The 17,966-nt window shown below is 40.9% G+C and overlaps 1 protein-coding gene across 3 annotated transcripts in view; it reads left to right on the top strand.

Annotated features, from left to right (window-relative positions):
- FRY (FRY microtubule binding protein) overlaps positions 1–17,966 on the top strand; it is a 437,325-nt gene that overhangs the window by 138,329 nt on the left and 281,030 nt on the right. The window contains exon 3 of one of the 3 annotated variants that reach the window (XM_059144291.1): positions 11,202–11,334. The exons of the other annotated variants lie outside the window; for them this stretch is intronic. The gene's annotated coding sequence lies outside the window, so the exon portion shown is untranslated. The remainder of the gene's footprint in view (positions 1–11,201; positions 11,335–17,966) is intronic. 3 annotated transcript variants of the gene reach the window in all.

The following is a 17,966-nucleotide window of genomic DNA, read 5'->3' as shown; positions in this document are numbered from 1 at the left end:
TATCCCTAACTTAGAGCCCCAGCACAGATGTCTACACAGTTCCAATTCTGTTTATCCAATTACCTGCAAGAAACGGATCCTCATAGTCCTATTGTCTCAAAGCCAACATGCTCAATAGTGAGCCCAACTTCCCATCCATACTGGTATGTCTTCTGACTGACTCTCTCAGTTGGTGGAATCACTGTTCACATAATCATACTAACTCCAAATCACAGAGTAGTCCTAGAATCATCTCTCTCCTTTCCCCCAGAAAATCTAACCAGTGTCTTCCCATTACCTCCTAAATCTTCACTGACTCTGTACCCCCTACCGTCACTGAACTGGTTTATACCTTCATCATTTCTCATCTGATCTTTTGCAAGGTTTTAACTCATCCCTGCCTGCAGTGTTGTCCCACTTAATTCATCCTTGGCCAGCTGTGTTCCTCAATGTGAAAATCTTAGTCACCTTCTTAAAACCCTTCACATATATTTACCACCTGCAGGATAAAACCTAAACTCCCTCTCAGCAAGGGTCTGTTTCCTCCATTTCTCCAGTCTCTTCTTTTACCACCTCTTGTCCCCTAATTTTTGATTCCAGTGACTCCAGTTACTTCCAGTTCCCTCCATTCTCCATGCCAGATCTCCCCTCAGTGTCTGTAAAAGCCTTCAGATATTGAGTAAGTACATGCCAAGTACTGAACTATTGGTATAATATGCATTACCCTAAGTGGAATGCCTTCTTTCTTTTTATTCCCTTCTCACAGCTACTTATAGTCATTCTTCCAGATGAAGCTAATATGTCACCCCATCTAGGAAGTGTTTTTTAATACCAACACACCACACCCCCTTCCCTGCTCCACATAGGCTGAGACAGGAACTTCTCCCTTGGCTTCACTGTGGCTCCCTCTATCACTACACTTACCATGTTACCCAAACTATGTATGCAAATTAAAAAATTTTTAAGAGCCACAATGAGAAAGGATAAAGAAAGAGGCAAGTTGATTTTAATATTTTCTGTTTACTCCAACATATCCAGTATGTTAACCACTGTAATGGTAATCAGTGTAGAAATTGTTATTGAGATATTTTATGTTCTTTTTTTGATCTAAGTTTCTGAAATCTGATGGATGTTTCATACAGCATAGCTCAAGTGCTCAATAGCCACATGGGATTAATGGCTACCATATTGGATAGTACAGGTTTAGGTTGTGACCCAATGAGGACATAAACCATGTTTTATGTCCTGGGCACAAAGCCCTGTGCCTAACACTTGGTAGATATTCAGTAAATGTGGAAGTAGATGGGTGGAAAGAAACAATTTGCAAATCACCATACATATGTAACAAGGATCATCTTTATTAAGGTGTTTTTTTTTTCTTTTGCATTTCCTAGTGTTCAGTCTTTCCCTGTTCTTCAAGGGCATGTTTAGAAGATTAGGTTTGTTGCAGCAGAAATACAAAGTGAAAGAAGGAACCAAAATTTAGCTTTCTGATATCCAAAGTCAGGCTCTTTCTTTCTTTCTTTTTTTGTTTTAAAGAAAGAAAAGTGATGTTTTAGGGTTTTCTGTGTTTTGTTTTGTTTTGTTTTAGCACTCACTGATATATCAAAATTTAGATGTTATAGACTATCAAATATACTAAAATCTGCTTATAATTTAACATGACCAAGAAAGCTCTAAATGCCTACCTGTCCTCAGTAGAAATAAAAGGAAATTTTGTACATAGTACATGTAACTATGTATAATCTATTTAGTATATAATAAATTAGCAAAGGAAATGTCACTGTGCAAGTGATCAAATGATTTAATGGAACTGAAACCTGGCTATGCAGTGTTTAGATAAGAGATATGATGTTGCAAGGGAAAGAACAAAGATCATACTTTTTTAAAAAGTGAACTTAAGGGTAATAGAATGAACTAATCATATTCTAGGTTTCAGCCCAACTACACAAAAGGTTCTTTAAAATGTGGATTCTTTCTCCACCTTTGACCTCATTCAAAATGTTCTAACACTGAAACAATGTTGCAAGATAACAAACATAGAAGAATGTTAGGGAGAAAGAGTAGGGCTAAGCCATTAATGAATGGAGACAAAGGGCTGATTTGTTGCTCTTTTAGTTATTAGAAACGATCATTAAGGCCAGGTGGGATGCAGGTGGTTAAAGAGGGCACCTGAACAAACAGGTATTGAATTTAGAGAATGCCTTCAAGTCTCTTCTGGGCTACGTTCCCAAGGCAGACTCAGAATTTACTTGCCCTGCCAGGTGCCTACTAATCTATCCCCCTGGGAAGGGAACATTTTCTCCAGGACTGTATGCGGTGTCTCTTGAAATCTCCAAGTCTGATTTTTGTTTTTTCTGTATGCTAATTGGTACAGTGCTAATTTTTGAATAATTAAATGAGTAATTTTTGATGGATTGAATGGAATGGATCCAGTACTCCCTGAAACTGTCCTAATGGACCCAAATGCAGGAAAGACTTCAGACACTTCAGAATTCCTGTAACTAAGAAATTAATGTCAGCCTCTAGATTAAGGCTGATAGTCCCTGGGGGAAGCATGCAAACTCAGGTAAATTAGAATGTATAATATGAGATGTCATCTGCAAAATAAGAAACTGAACCCTTCGTTTAAATGTTTGGTTTTCTCTTAGCCTTCCATCAAAAATGTAAAAAAGACATGTTTGGTATAGCGTCTTGGAATAAACCACTGAGGCTCCTTTTGCCTTTCCATAATCTGATTAGTTTATATTTATGGGATGTATAAAATACGCTGAGTGCTATATCCTCCATTATTTTACCTCAGGCATTTAACAGAATGTCAGCTTTCCATGGAGGGAACCTACCAGTTGCACACACTCCATAGCTCTCCACAGCAAATTGAGGTCACCATCTTCCCATTGTGTGCTCTTTCCTTTAATGAAGCTTCTATTATCTCTTTCAAATGTATTCTCTTTCTATCCCTATCAAAATGTCCTCCAGAGATGGTCTGAAACTTTTACATGGAAGTAATAGAGCAAAGTCTCATCCAAGACTTGAATCAATGTGGCTCCTATATGGATGTCTATTTCTAATATGATAAGGTGCCTTGCTGTCTGTCCTTCTCTCTTTCTCTCTCTCTCTTTTTATAACATATAATGTATTATTTGCCCCAGGGGTACAGGTCTGTGAATCATCAGGCTTACACATTTCACAGCACTCACCATAGCACATACCTTCCCCAGTGTCTATAACCCAACCACCCTATCCCTACCCCCCCCACCACCACCCAGCAACCCTCAGTTTGTTTTGTGAGATTAAGAGTCTCTTATGGTTTGTCTCATGAGATGAGGAGAATGAATTAACTCGGGAGGAAGAATTAAGATTTACTGAGAACAACTGTCTGCTCTTTCTAAGATTAAAAATGGGTGGGGTTTTTTGGAGGGTGGGGTGAGGTCCTAAAGGCTGGACCTTCTTCCTAATGAGCTATCAGAAAAGGATGGAATTAATCCTTTGGTCTGGGGGAAGAGTGGAGTGGAAATAAATGCAGAGAAATGTGGTTGATTACCTTGGGCAGGAAGGGAACAGCGTTGCAGGTTCTGGGAGAGGTGGATGTCCTAGGTGGGGATTGAATCAATCTCTTGAGGCATTCCTCATTTCTCTGAGGAATTGGGCCCCCTACAGGCAGGGACTGGTATTTCAACCTCCGGAGTTTGAGCAAGGGGAATCTGAGATCTGGCAAAGGGTGTGGAGTTCCTGTGGAGAGTTTCACTTCCCAATTTTCCACTATGTGAGGCAGACAGGGGAGCAGGAGAGACTTGACCTCCACATGGAGGATCAGTACCAGACAGCAAAGGGGCTCTGAAGTGAACAGTAACATGTGGGGCAGTAAAGGGGGGCAGAAGACTTAGTGGGATTTGTTCACTTGAAAATGGTTTATTTTGGGGTGCCTGGGTGGCTCAGTGGGTTAAGCCGCTGCCTTCAGCTAAGGTCATGATCTCAGGGTCCTGGGATCGAGTTCCGCGTTGGGCTCTCTGCTCAGCAGGGAGTCTGCTTCCTCCTCTCTCTCTCTCTGCCTGCCTCTCTGCCTACTTGTGATCTCTCTCTGTCAAATAAATAAATAAATCTTTAAAAAAAAAAAAAAGAAAATGGTTTATTTTATGTGTGTGGATTTCACTTCACTTAAAAAAAAAAAAAAGTGAGGACTTAACCCTTCTCAGGAACTAGAAGTCTGGCAAACCTCTTTTTGGAGCTGTCAAAGCCTTAGGGAATTCTCAAATGATCCAAGGGAAGAGGAGGGAACACCGGAGACCAACAAGTAACGGCAGGAACAAGTGCTAGGATGGGCTCTGATTTAGTGGGAGAAAATAAAGAAGTCTGGTATCACTGGACCCTCAAGTCTTGTGGTACAGTGCATATCCATTATCCTATAAACAATGTTGGCTCTCCACTGCCTACAGAAATAAAAAGTCTAAAACTGTTTCAGTGGCATTTCACACTCTCTACATGAAGCTCCAAATCTTTCCTTGGAGTCTCCGCTCTTGCCATCTTCCAGCCACCCTGGTTCCATAGCTGTTCCCTGATGTGACTTCTGCTTGGATATCCCTCTGCCTTTACTCCCATGGTAGTAACAGACAAGATGCCAGTTTGGGATTTGTAGTGGGTTCCATGTGAGGGGAAGAGCCTTTGGATAGCAGATATGTTCGTTAACTGTCCATCTCTTACCTTTCTAATATCCCCTAGTGCTCCCTTACCCTCAAGCCGTCCAACCTGGTGTCTTCCTACACCACATAAAAATTTGATATCACAGTTAAAAAAAACCTCACTTCCCATCTTCTCAGTTAATCACTTTGTCATTTCTTGACCTGGTATATTTATTCATTCACCCCAGAAATATTCAATATACCCAATATACACTGGGTACTATGCTCAGTCCCGGGAATCCAAAGGTATATAGGTCATGAACCCAGAAAAGCCCCACAATTCTAAGAGAAATGATGAGAAAATTTCCCAAAAAAGAAGGCTTGCCTCCAATTGTGAAAGTTATTTGACTTTATGGATGCTTGTTTACATCTCTTTTGAAGTGTTCCAGAGTACAAGTGACACAAAGATGTTTTGAAGACCTATTCTTTTTTTTAATCGCATCAGTACAGTCTTTGTTTACTTAAAATATTAAACAATTCCAAAGAATTCTGTCAGCCATTATGGGACCTTATGCTTTTTAGTAAATACAATAGCTCAAAGGCCTTGTACTGTAAAGCAGAATCACCAGAAATCCCCTTTTCCAGTCCATTGAATCTTTGATTATGAAGCATGCAAAGCCTAAAACAGCATGGCATAGGAAAGATGATTTGGCCAAAATAGAACATGAAGCAGCATATGGGTCATAACTTGAGAAAAATCTGGATATAAGCATGTGAACATATATTTTTTTCCTCTTACAACATAGGTGCCAAAGGAGGGAAAACAATACATTGGACTGTATCCAATTAGAGTAAAAATTATAGGAGGAAAACAAAGGCCACAATTTTGATTTCTCAGAGATTAAGTCTGGGGGGAGGGGTGAAGGTGATGGTGTCCCAAAGAGACAACATCTGGGGAGGTGCTGAACCATTCTCAAATCAGTATCTCCAGTCACATCTGAGTGGTCTTCTCTGAGCTAGACTATATTTATTTCGAAGAATAATAATAAAATATGTCCATTTAAATTCTGTGATGTCTAGGGCACCTGGGTGACTCAGTGGGTTAAAGCCTGTGCTTTCAGCTCAGGTCATGATCCCGGGGTCCTGGGATCGAATCCCGTATTGGGCTCTCTGCTCATCCTTCCCTTCCTCTCTCTCTTCCTGCCTCTCTGCCTACTTGTGATCTCTCTACCTACTTGTGATTTCAATTATTTTCCCACAGGTTGTGCTCTTTTCTATAGCGATGTTTAATATGCTTGTCACAAGAAGGAAATACTTTCTTTTAGGTTCATTACCTGGATAGTGATAAATAGATGATGTGGAAACTAACCTAACACAATAAAGTAAATTCTGGAATGTAAATTACCCTCTCTCTGTGGCATTCTGTTTGCAACTCAATTATTGCCTATTTTTACAGATTTTCCCAGTCCTTAGTGTTTTAGTGTTTATGGGAAAGAATGTTGTAATCTCAGACTCAGCTCCAACAACAAAAAAAACAAAAAACAAAAACTACATACTATATCATTTGGCTAATAGTTTTCAACTTGAATTTTCTGCATCTGGGTTAGATTACTGTTACTTCTAGAATATCCAGAATATTACTGGATAGAAATAAAAGGCCTGCTGCTGTAATGGAGCAGTGTAAGTTATAAAAGATAATAGTATTTGTATAGCACACCACACATTCACATGCATTGCCTTATTTAATTATCAAGCTAAGAATCAGAGTCAGGGGGTTGCCTGGGTGGCTCAGAGGGTTAAGCCTCTGCCTTCAGCGCAGGTCATGATCTCAGGGTCCTGGGATCGAGCCCCGCATCAGGCTCTCTGCTTAGTGAGAGCCTGCTTCCTCCTCTCTCTCTACCTGCCTCTCTGCCTACTTGTGATCTCTGTCTATCAAATAAATAAATAAAATCTTTAAAAAAATAAAGTTAAAGAATCAGAGTCAGGTACTATCACTGTTTCTAATTTACAGTTGGAAAAAAAAAACAACACTTTGAGAGATTATGTCATTTATAAAGAAACACAGTTGTAAATGGCAGCTCTGAGTTCACTTTTTTTTTTTTAAGATTTTATTTATTTGACAGAGAGAGAGAAATCACAAGTAGGCAGAGAGAGAGGGGGGAGGAAGCAGGCTCCTGCAGAGCAGAAAGCCCGACATGGGGCTCGATCCCAGGACCCTGGAGAAGTAGGCTCCCCACTGAACAGGGAGCCTGATGCAGGGCTCCATCCCAGAACCCTGGGATCATGACCCGAGCCAAAGGCAGATGCTTAACCAACTGGGCCACCCAGGCTCCCCTCTAAGTCTCTTTCATAGTTCCTTTCTCTTCTTCTGTTTGTGCTACCTTCTGCATAATTTCTTCAGATACATCTTTCAGTTCACCAGTTCTTCCAGTTGTGTTGAATTTATTGCTAAATCTGTTCATTTCTAACTTCAGTTATTATAGTCTTTATTTCTAAAATATATTTGTTTCTCTGCCTAATGTATTTGAAGTCTTTTAATGTTTCTGGTTTCCTCAACACATTTTCAAACCTGTCTTGTATTTATTTAAATATACCAAATATAGCGCACCTGGATGGTTCAGTTAGTTAAGTGTGTGACTTCAACTCGAGTGATGATTCCAGGGTCCTGGAATCAAGTCCCACGTTGGGCTCCCTACTGAGCAGGGAGTCTGCTTCTACCTCTGCTCCTCCTCCCACTTAGTCCCTCAATCAATCTCTCTCTCTCTCTTTCAAATAAATAAATAAATAAGATCTTTTTAAAGAGCATAGTAAATACAGTTATTTTGAAGTCTGTATTTACTAATTCCACTATCTGAAATCCTTGGGGATTTTGCTGTCTGTTGTTTCTGCTAATTTTTCTTTTTTTTTTTTTAAGATTTTATTTATTTATTTGACAGAGATCACAAGTAGGCAGAGAGGCAGGCAGAGAGAGAGGAAGGGAAGCAGGCTCCCTGCTGAGCAGAGAGCCCAATAGGGGGCTCCATCCCAGGACCCTGGGATCATGACCTGAGCCAAACGCAGAGGCTTTAACCCACTGAGCCCCCCAGGTACCCCTCTGCTAATTGTTCTTTATAATGCCTTGTTTTCTTGTATATTTAGCAAGTTAACTAGTTAGGTTTTTTTGTTTGTTTGTTTGTTTTTTAACCGTGAACTACTTATTTTTTTTTTTTTTGGAATTTTATGTGTGACAATTCTTTGAACCCAAGACAAAGATGTATTCCTTTAGAGAGGTTTGGCACTTCTTCCCCCCGCCCCCCAGTTTTTATTATTGAAGTATAGCGGACATAGAATGTTACATTAGTTTCAGGTGTACAACATACTGATTCTCAATAATTCTATACATTGTGCAATCTCACCAAAATGTAGTCACTATTGTCACTATGCAGCATTATTACAGTGTCATTGACTATATTCACTATGCTGTACTTCCCATCTCTGTGACTTACTTATTTTATAACTGGAAGTTTGTATCTCTTAATCCTCCTTCACCTATTTTGCCCATTTCTTTACCTCCCTCCCCAGGCAGCCATCAGTTTGTTCTCTGTATTTATGAGTCTGTTTCTGTTTGTTTGTTGTTGTTGTTTAGATTCTACATATAAGTGAAATCATATGCTAATTGTCATTCTCTTACTTTACTTAGCATAATACTACTAGGTCCATAGTACATAATAATACTAGGTCCATCCATTTCTTGTCAGAAATGACAAGATCTCATTCATTTTTGTGTAAGTAACATTCCATTGTATATATACCTCACCTTCTTTATCCATCATGTATCAGTGGGCACTTGCATTGCTTCTATATCTTGGCTATTGTAAATGATGCTGCAGTACACATAGGGGTACAGGCATCTTTTCAAATTAGTCTTTTTATTCTCTTTGGGTAAATACCCAGGAGTAGAATTACTGGATCATATGATAATTCTATTTTTTAATTTTTTTAGAAATATCCAGACAATTTCCCACAGTGGTTATACTCATTTATATTCCCGCTAACAGTGCATGAGAGTCCCATTTCCTCCATGTCCTCACCAATACTTGTTATTTCGTATCTTTTTGATACTAGCCATTCTGACAGGTGTGAGATGATATCTCATTGTGGTTTTAATTTTGATTTCCATGATGATTAGTGATGTTGAATACCTGCAAATGATTTATCTGCTAAGGGGTTAATATCCAAAATCTAGGGCGCCCGGTGGCTCAGTGGGTTAAGCCGCTGCCTTCGGTTCAGGTCATGATCTCAGGGTCCTGGGATCGAGTCCGGCATCGGGCTCTCTGCTCAGCGGGGAGCCTGCTTCCTCCTCTCTCTCTCTCTGCCTAAAAAAAAAAAAAAAAAATCCAAAATCTATTTAAAAAGTTACATAATTCAACACCAAAAGAAAAAAACAAATGATCTGATTTTAAAAATGGACAAAGGACCTGAATAGACATTTTTCAAAGAAGACATACAAATGGCATTTATTTCTCCCAGAACACTACCTGAGACAACGACCACTCAAGTATCTCTCAAAATCAAATTTTTGGCCTGAAATATTTTAGATCACCTAAGCAGTGGGAAATTCAGCTTCAAACGAACATGACAACCAGCATGTGCATCAAAAATTTTTACAGTGATTCTTTCTTCTCTGCTTAGTGCCTAGATTTGCAAACATAGTATTTTTTTTTTTGGCACCCCCCTATTGGTATAGAGGTGGGTGTCATTTTCCATTCACATACAGTGAGTACATAGCCCTTTGCAGTCTCAAGTTTATGTTGGAAATGAGCTCATATTAGACTCCTCCACATACAGGGGCACACTCTGGGCTTTTTGCCTGCCCCCTGTGTGGTCATGAAAATCAAAGCTAAAGTTTATGCAGTCTAGCAAGTGCCCCCAGAGAGAAAGTCAACCGCAATGTTCTGTTTAACACAGAGTTCCTTCATTTAGGTTTTAGGTCCAAGAATTTAAATAATTGATCCAGAATACTTAATTTGTTTCCAAGAGGAGGAGAAGTTCTCTACATTACCCAAAGCAGAAGCCCCTCTCCATGTTTTTACCAATTCAGTCTTTTGTTTCAAATTTGGTCCAAATGCAGTAAAATTGGCAACTTGAGAGGAAAAAAAATTGATCCAATGAAAATCAAGAGAATATAGTTAAGCAAGCAACTAAGTGTTTCTTTTCAGAGAGCACATGGTCCATGCACCTGTGCTGGCTCTGAATTCACTGTGCAATAACTTCCCAGCGGGGATGGCAGCTGCACTGGCCTGTCCCCGGAGGAGCTTCAGACCTGCAGGCTCACTTGGTAGAAAACACTGCTGCTCCGTAGGTAGGTAGGTAGTGCTCTCTGTCTCTGGCTTAGTAGTGTCCAGAACTGGAAGTCGTGCACACTAGAAGGACAGGAGCTCTACTCAGGGTAGAGCTGAGTCAGCGGGGGTGGGGGGATGTAGAGGGAGCAGTGATGAGGATACTCTTTGGGATATAGTGGAGCATTATTCCAGAGAAGGCAAAGAACAAAGGGCGATGTCTGCCAGCAGGCGTTCTCTCCAGAAAACAAGAAACATAGATCTGGGTTAACAGGCTTCTCTGCCGTTCCCTGGGCTCTTGACAGCATGTCCTTTCACCTCAACCCTAGTGTTCCAGCCTCGGTTTCCACCGCCTCGTGGATGCGGCTTTATCCATTCAACCCACTGCTCCTCCTCTGCTCTCCTTCCCCAGCCTGATATCATTTATCAAGCAGAAAAATCTTTCTCTATAAATAGGCATCCAAAGCTTTCTCTGCAGAGTGGTTTTCATGGCCTTTGGAGCAAGACAAAGAAAGACCTATTTGGAGCTGTGGGTTCAGGCAGTGGTTCTGAGATTTTTCAGGATTTCTTGGACCAGTTAAATGTTCAGAAAATTAAAAGCATTTACAAAGAGTTTGTTTACTTTTTAGTTTTCTAAATAAGAATATGTATATTTAAAACTACCTCAAATCATTTTCTGCTATTGTATGAGTTTCCTGCCTAAGAAACACCCCCAAAGTTGGGGGCTTATGACAGCATACATTTATTATTGTCATGTTTCTCTGGCCCCTCCTCTCTGTACCTGCTTGCCTGGGGCTGGATGGCCAGGATGCTCTGATTCACAGGGTTGGACTGAGGAGAGAGGGCCTCTCTCCATACGGTCTTTAATCCCCAGCAGCCAGCCAGGGCATGTTCACGTGGTGGTCGAAGGGTTCTCACAGCAAAAGAGAAAGGCCCAGCGCCCAAGTCCCATTGCTCATAGCAAGTCACAGGGGTAAGCCCAGATTCAGAGGGTGGAGACAAAATAGATTCCTGCTCTTGGAGGAGCTGCTAAGTTACATTGCAAAGGCACCAACAAACAGGGAAGAAAGAAAGAATGGGAAGAATTTATGACCATGTAGGCTGCAACCTACCTTCATTATAATCATTTCATTAAAAAAAAAAAAAAAAGAACACCTCACCGAAAAAAGCTAGAAGTTCTTCAAGTGTAAAATATTTAGCTTTATGAGAAAACTCACTACATTGTCCTATTATTATTATTATTACTCCTGCCACCGTGAATGTCATTCTGTCCGCATTCTTCTAGAGAACAGTGTCTGGGACTGCAATATTGGGAAACCAAATTTAGCAGCATTGCCGAGCATTAGAGAAGAGAGTGGGACAACAGAGGCAGGGAAACCCGCAAAGACTCCAGAGAGAAGATAATGACAGTGAAGGAGGTGAGTGGGACCTGCAATAACAAGGGAGCAGAGAAGTATGACAAATAGCTCCGAGTAGGATTTAGGACAAGGTGAAGATGGTGTGTGTGTGTGTGTGTGTGTGTGTGTGTGTGTGTGTGAGAGAGAGAGAGAGAGAGAGAGAAAGAGCATAGAGTCCTAATTCTGGAGTTTCCACTTTCAGATAACCCCCAAATTTTATAATCATCTGTATTAGTTTCCTATTATTGTGTGAAAAGTTGCCACCAACTTAGCAATTTACTATTTATTTTTTTTTTAATTTATTTATTTGAGAGAAAGAGTGTCTGCTCATGTGGGAACAGGGGTAAGGGGCGGTTGGAGAGGGAGAGTCCTAAGCAGACTCCCACTGAGCAAGGAGCCCAACACTGGACTTAATCTTATGACCCTAAGATCACAACCTGAGCCAAACCAAGAGTCCAGTGCTCAATGAACTGTACCCCCCAGGGACCCCCCTCCCCCATCTTAGTAGTTGAAAACATCTACTTATTATTTCACAGTTTCCTGGGGTGAGGAGTGAGCATGGGTCAATGCTTGATGTCTGCTCAAAGTCTCATAGGCCAAAATCAAGATTTTGGCTGAGCTGGGCTCTTATCTGGAGACACCTGAGACAAATCCATTTTCAGGCTCATTCAGGTTGTTGGAAGAATCCAGGTCATTGCAGTTGTAGAACTGAGATCCCGGTGTCCTTCTAGGCTTTTCCTTTTCATGTGGCCCCTTCTATCTTCAAGCCTGCAATGGTTCGTTGAGGCACCTTGTGCTTCCAATCTTCTGCTTTCTTCTTCTGTCTCCAGCCTGAGGAGGCTCTCTACTTCATGTCGCTCAGGTGATTAGATCAGACCCACTTGGATAATCTCCCTATTTTAATGTCCTTTCTGCCATATAACATGACATTACATAACATGATCTTGGGGAGTGATAGCCCATCAAATTCACAGGTTCTGGGGTTTAGAACAGATGGCTTTCCAGGGGAAATGTTAGAAATTCTGTCTATAACATCGTCTTTTGGGGGAAAAAGTGACATAATTAAGGAGACTTTTTTTTTTTTTCATGAGAACGTAACTTCATCATGACATCACCATCACCTCCCAGGGTTAGCGTTAGACATATATGATATAAGGATACAAAAATGCATTGCAAATATAAGGGTTTGGAATGAGCACAATTTCACAGATTGGGACTTTGAAATCCACCTCCATTACCCCTAAGCAGGGTGGTCTTAAACAGGCCAATGGCATCCAACAACCATCTCTCCACTTGGGTGTTTTATTACTGGCTGCCAGTAGGTGTCACTGCCACAGCTGAGGAGAAGAGAAGCTCCCTGTGGCTGTTTCCTCTGTCCCCAGGAGGGGTTGATGTGGATTGAAATCTGTGCAACCCCTGTGTTGTGGATTCCAGAATGCGGAGCTCCTCATCCCTGGGAGGTTCAGAAGCATGGAGCGGTCTTAAGGAATCCGACTCTTCCAAAAGTGTGAGCCACATGTTTGCTTGGGGAAGGCTCTTTTTGTCAGAGCAGTCGGGGTTGGGTGTGGGGGTGAGGAAAGGGCCCTGGGCTGCCTCTGTCATGCTTTGTACCTCCTGCACCAAGATCCTGTGGCCCCATTAATTTTGATGGGGGAAATGAAGTGTCTTCCTGCTCGACCAGCCTCAGCAGTGTGGTTTGGCACTGTTGAGATGGGAGTGGATGATAGGAGCCTAAGCGAAAGTCTGAATGCTGAGGTTCAGGGTCCAAGCCATAGCAGTGAGATTCTTTGTTGCCAAGGCCCATGTGAAACTTGGCTCCCAGGACCTGGCCCACGTTCCTGGGTCAGACAAATGGACTTGAGATTCACGTCAGAGCCACAGGCTGCCAGGTCGGGAAGCGGGCACGAGGCCCTGAGCTGGTGCAGATTGGTGTCCAGGCCTACCAGCTGGCTAACAGAATACAACTAACTTTCAGAAGAGAACCCTTGCCAATGAAGAGCTCTCTCCTGTAGGATGTGGTGTGCGCGCTTAGAAGAGGGCATTTCTAAATGTATGCTTATTATCTATTGTAATGATGTGAGCTACAATGAGGGGGAATGTGTGTTCTTATAATGCTTTCTTAGCACTAGACCTTAATTATCAAACTTCTCTAGAAGTAACCGCCTGTATCTTTACAAACCAGTGGCACTAAGGACAATACAGACTTCACAAGTTAAAAGGTATATTTTAGTAATTCATATAATCTCTGTATGGAGATCACTGATGTTTGTACCACTTAATGGTATATGGGATGTTTCAGTGTTTAAAAAAGAAAGAACACACAGAAAATTGCAAAAGATGAATTAGAAGTGATTTTTTTTCTTACCATGTATGATGAGAAAGTCGGTCTTGGGAATTATTCCCAGAAACTCAAGTCTGCAACCTTTTGTGACTTTCTTTCTTTCTTTTTTTTTCTTTTTTTAAAGATTTTATTTATTTATTTGACACAGAGAGAGACAGTGAGAGAGTGAGAGAGGGAACAGAAGCAGAGGGAGGGGGAGAGGGAGAAGCAGGCCTCCCACCAAGCAGGGAGCCTGATGTGGGGCTCGATCTCAGAACCCTGTGATCATGACCTGAGGCGAAGGCATATGCTGAACGACTGAGCCACCCAGGCACCCTCTTTTGTGACTTTCTTAAAAGGGTATTACAATATGAAGAAATAACAGGAAAACAAATGAGTTTTGTTTTTTTAAAAAAACATCTACCCAAGCATATAATATAATAATTAGAACAGATAGCCAAGTGCTACAGAAAATGTAAAGACAAGCAGGCATCGCCCCCAGGAGGGAACCCTCCCTCTGCAGGCTTGTTCTCTGGTTGGGACATTTCTTGGGTGAGGATCTCTCTGTCCTTCCCTGTGAGTCTCAGCTTGTGTCTAGAACATAAATGCATGAAGCAGTGTAAAATCGTGTGATCTGTGCGGATGCCCATACGTTTTTAACATTTATGATCAGATCCTGTTTCCTGTTTTGGCTCTACCATTGAGTCTCCTGAATTGGTTTATTTATTCATTTTTTTTATATTAGAATTGTATTTGGTGATGAGAGAGCTTCCCAGTCCTTGCAAAAAGAAATAATAGGGATGGATAGGATTTTTGAATTTTTATCATGTATTAGTATAATCCTCATAGTGATCGTTTGAGATAGATGCTGTATTTGGTACCCCATTTTACAGAAAACTGAGGCACAGGGGTTTAGTGATTTTCCCACTCATGTGGCTAGAATGTGACAGAGCAGGATTCAGTCAGGCTTAGGACTTGGGACTTCATCTTCCGGGGCTTCGCCACCACCACCATGTCTTCCTGGAGGCACGCACTCCCCTGGGTCTGTCCTTGGAGCCCCTCACTTGCCATGGGCAGTTTGATGGGAGTGTGTCCCAGGCAAGCAGTCCTCCTGGGAGGTCACCACCCCTTCAAATAGAGGGAATGGACTTTCACCTTGGTGGCTTCTTTCTACCACTGTTTTGAAGGAGGAACTGGTCTTTCAGAGTCTTGGTTTCCTACTTTGAAAAATAAATTTAATTTTTTCTCTGCTTAAAACATATAAAGAATCTTAAACGAGATAGTGTATAGTGTATAGTCCTGCCCTCATTAACCCGGAATGTGTTATCTTCTACCAGGTGTTATTGTAATTATCTTTTATAATGCAGCTTTAATAAATACATGAGGCCATTTTCTGATAATTACTTTTACATTCTTTTTGAAATACCTAGATTGTATTTTGCTTCCTGACATGTATTTTGTGAGTTTTATGTTTCCTTTGGAAAGAGGAGAGAAGCATACCACTGAAAACAAACCCTAGAGAGCTTTCTGGCTTGTCTCTAAGATAGCATTTAATGGAAGACTGTCTGCTCCTAAGGGTGTGCTGACATCCTCATTCTACCTAGCACATGAGAGCATTTTGAGATAAATCCTTAATCATGTAAAACAAATTCTTTTAAGAGCAGAGGCCAGGGGGAAAAAATGCTTCCTGGCTTTGACAATTGCCTTATTTGTGCATGACAAAAGCCCTCCCCTGTAGGTTGCTTTGTTTCCCAGAATATTCTAGAATGTGAGTTACATAGTTGACTTATAAGAACACTGTTAAGAACACAGTAAATCCAATCTTGTCACCCGAACATCAGCAAGTGTCACGGCAGGGCCAGGACAGAGTGGCCTAGTTGCATAGATTAAGCTCGCTGAGGGATGCCACCTGGCAGCAAGCGTCACTTCGGAAATGGACAGTGGGCCAGGATGCTCTCCATCTTAGAAGCGGCCCACGACAATGCAGTTAGGAAGATGCAAAAATGACAACCCATTAGGTTGGATCAGCTTTCTTAAACTCAAACGAACCTTTAAAAAAAAAAAAAAGGAAAACTTGAAACTGTTTGTCTCTCCAAAAAGATATCATTTAGTACTCCAAAAATAGCCAGGGTTAGGTTTGTGTACAAAATGCCTGGTTAGCTAGTAATACATTAAAAAAAAAAAAATTGTGAATTAGCACTTTTTCCCCAATAAAATAAGTTTTGAGCTGTAGCTTTTGTTACAGTCATTAATTCACCAGATCTTATAGCCTAACCAATGTGATTTTATTTAGCCTTATTGAAGTGCCACTCAGTTCCTGCCTAAACTTTCTTATGTGAACATAAAATATTAATCCAAAAATCCAGAATCAACCATTAAATCACCCATTTAATCATCCATTAAAACAAAGAGTTTTCTATTTGGAATTCATAGGATCTTATCTGGACTTACTATAAAATTGCTTTAAACATAAAGTTGCAGAACTGCCCCAAATGAATTTGGATTATAGTTACTTACTGGATATATGTGTATGGGACTCTAATTTTGATACTGATACAAAATCAGTCAGCTCGGTTATAGCCTTTGTGTGAATATTCCCCATGTCACCTTTCTCTCTCAGTCCCATCACTCCTTATGCCTTGTCCTTCCTTTGTCTCTGTGTTTCAGCCTAAATCTCTTCTTTAATTGAACCATTGGCCTAGCGACCCCCCAGCAGGCACCCCCTGGAAATTACATGAAATATACATACTTTCTCTGTGAAATTCAGGGTGTTTGGTGTCAGGATATTCCTGTGTGTAAAAAGCCACATACAGTGTTTGCATAATTAGTTCTATTATAAACACTTAAGGGCAGGGGTCCATTTTATCCTTCTTTGGAGTCCCATTTTTTAATAAATATATCTTGATGGTATAGATTATTATATCTTCTTTTTTTAAAGATTTTATTTATTTATTTGACAGAGATCACAAGTAGGCAGAGAAGCAGGCAGAGAAAGAGGAGGAAGCAGGCTCCCCGCTGAGCAGAGCCCGATGTGGGGCTCGATTCCAGGACCCTGAGATCATGACCTGAGCGGAAGGTAGAGGCTTTAACCCACTGAGCCACCCAGGTGCCCAAATTATTATATCTTCTTACATTCTGACTCCTTTCCTTTTTTTTCTTTTTAAAAATCTTATTTATTTATTTGACGGAGAGAGAGATCACAAGCAGGCAGAGAGGCAGGCAGAGAGAGAGGGGGAAGCAGGCTCCCTGCTGAACAGAGAGCCCAATGCAGGGCTCAATCCCGGGACCCTGGGATCATGACCTGAACTGAAGGCAGAGGCTTAACCCACTGAGCCACCCAGGCGCCCCATGACTCCTTTTCTTAACTGAACTTTTCATTCATCTCACGCTGACTTTAAGGGTTTCTTTAGTGTAACGGTTTAAAATTTTTCTCTCCCCATATGTGTCTGCCTTTGTTCTCTTTCGTAAATCCACACCAGTGCCTCTCACTGCAGGAAGAAGTCAGAGATCAAGTGGGATCTGAGAAAATGCCCATAATGCAGGAGCACAGCTGACCATAAGAAGCTCCTTCATGGCCTGCAAAGATAAAATGGAAACTACTGTTGGGAATTTTATCTTTAATTTTCTTTAAGAAATTGGAACTAGTGATTCTCAGCCTATTGGACCCAACTCTCCTATTTATTTATTTATTTATTTACTTACTTACTTACTTATTTATTTATAGAAAATGTCTTTTTTATTATTGTTAGTTCCAGGGTAGAATTTAATGATTCATCAGTTGCACCTAACATGCAGTGCTCAGTACATCACATGCCCTCCTTAATGCCCACCACCCAGTTACCCCACCCCCCTTACCCCCACTCCCCTCCAGCAATCCTCAGTTTGTTTCCTAGAGTTAAGAGTAGAGTCTCTTATGGTTTGCCTCCCTCTCTGTTTTCATCTTATTTTATTATTCCAACTCTCCCTTTTATAACAAATATTTTGTCATATCTCTTTTACTATCCTGAAATAAAATTCAAAGATAATACAACTCATCTATCTGTATAGCTTTTTCAAAATCTTTATTTATATGCCTATATCTATATGTTATAACTGTAATCCAAAAGAGAAAGGTAAAGGGCATCTGGGTGGCTCAGTTGGTTAAGTGACTGCCTTTGGCTCAGGTCATGATGTCAGAGTCCTGAGATCAAACCACGCATCAGGCTCCCTGCTTAGTTGGGAGCCTGCTTCTCCCTCTGTCCCTACCCCCTTCTTGTGATCTCTCTCTCTCTCTGTCAAATAAATAAAATCTTTTTTAAAAAAGAGAGACAGAAAGGTAAAGAAAGTCATCTGT

This window comes from Mustela lutreola, chromosome 13 (genome assembly GCF_030435805.1).
Source record: "Mustela lutreola isolate mMusLut2 chromosome 13, mMusLut2.pri, whole genome shotgun sequence".
Lineage (NCBI taxonomy): Eukaryota > Metazoa > Chordata > Mammalia > Carnivora > Mustelidae > Mustela > Mustela lutreola.
Note: the sequence above shows the minus strand (reverse complement) of the source record. Positions and strands in the feature narration are given on the sequence as shown.